This window comes from Psammomys obesus, unplaced genomic scaffold (assembly GCF_907164565.1).
Source record: "Psammomys obesus unplaced genomic scaffold, mPsaObe1.curated_primary_1811, whole genome shotgun sequence".
In the NCBI taxonomy this organism is placed as follows: Eukaryota; Metazoa; Chordata; class Mammalia; order Rodentia; family Muridae; genus Psammomys; species Psammomys obesus.
This window is the reverse complement of record NW_026586383.1, coordinates 10,552,231-10,553,552: the sequence shown is the minus strand read 5'-3', so window position 1 is coordinate 10,553,552 and position 1,322 is coordinate 10,552,231. Positions and strand designations below refer to the sequence as shown.

Sequence of the window (1,322 nt, the reverse complement as noted above, 5' to 3'; positions counted from 1 at the left end):
GAAAAACAGCTTTAACATAGCGGAGAACTTTCACATTATAACACCTTGTGAATGTCTGGAGGCCTCCCTCAGACCATCTTTGCCTCCCCCACAGCCTTGAAAGGCGGCAATGTCGAACTGGGGGGGTGTATTGTTAAAAAAAAAAAAAGTGTTTAAAAAATAAAAACAAATTTCATTATTTTAAAATCTTCTAAAGTGCAAAAAGTTAAAAACGACGTGAGATTCCAGCCCTAGTCGCTTATATGTTGTTTCATGCCCAGTTTTCCCAGTGCGGGTGTGCGCGCGTGCTTGTGTGGCTGTATGTGCACGGGAAAGCGGAGGTTGTCCTCCGCGCCTGCCCTCAACCGCTCTCCGCGGGAGGGTTTGGAGTCCTGGTGAACTTGAGCCTCTGGGGCTTGACGAGGCTGTCCGCCCAGGGTGCCTGCGGTGTGGCCCACAGCCACCTCTAACACTCCCTCTTTAGCTTTGTCTGGAAACAGGGGAGAGCGTCTTCAGCACTGTTAGCTGCTCCGATCTTAACCACCCTCTCCCCGCCTGGTTTTGTATTTCCCAAAGGTCCTAGGGAAGCTGCGTCACCTTCCACGATAAACGGCCCCATTTCCAAGCCCTGGCAGGATATGCATCCCTCTGCCATCCCACGTTCAGTGGGGGCATCCTTGACTCCCGCGCGAGTTCGAGGCCAGCCTGCGACACCTGAGACCCTGCCTCTAAGAAAGTTAAATAAAATCCCCAAATACGACACATTCCAGAGGAGCGAGGGCTCCCAGGGCGCGTTGCCCTTCGCTCAGCCCTTTCGGGCCCTCCCGGCCCCCGTACGGCGGCCTGGTTTCCCTGGCGACGGTTGCCGGGGCAGCGCCTGCCGGCGTCGGGAAGGGCGGAGGAAGCGCCGGGCCGCTCTGAAGGCCGACCTGGAAGCCGGGCCGCGGTGAGTGCGGGAGGGCCGAGGAGGACGGGAGCCGAGCGGGGCAGAGCCGGGACCGAACCGAGGACAGAACCGGGCCGAGCGGGGCACAACCGGGGCCGAGCGGGTTCCGAACCCGGGACCGAGCCTGGGCGTGGGAAGGGCTAGTGAGGCACAGGGCCGGCGCAGCGACCTGTGCGTTTAACACTGGAGCAGCTGGCACGGGTGGTCACCCACGCCATCCCCGGCTCAGGGGCTGCTGCTGCCTGCCCGGTCTCCATGCCTGCGGCCTCAGGGTATGACGGCGGTGTCAGGTGGCTTGAGGGCCCAGAGTGCTGCCGGGCCTGTCCCCGTGCTCAGCGTCTGGCAGCTCCGTGTGGAGCCCTGTCCCGTGCTCAGCGTGTGGCAGCTCTGTGTGGAG

The 1,322-nt window shown here is 60.8% G+C and overlaps 1 protein-coding gene across 2 annotated transcripts in view; it reads left to right on the top strand.

Annotated features, from left to right (window-relative positions):
* The first annotated feature begins 859 nt into the window (after positions 1-859).
* The window catches only part of Ccdc13 (coiled-coil domain containing 13), a 34,231-nt gene continuing 33,768 nt past the window's right edge, over positions 860-1,322 (top strand). For both annotated transcript variants that reach the window (XM_055601722.1, XM_055601721.1), the window contains exon 1: positions 860-925. The gene's annotated coding sequence lies outside the window, so the exon portion shown is untranslated. The remainder of the gene's footprint in view (positions 926-1,322) is intronic.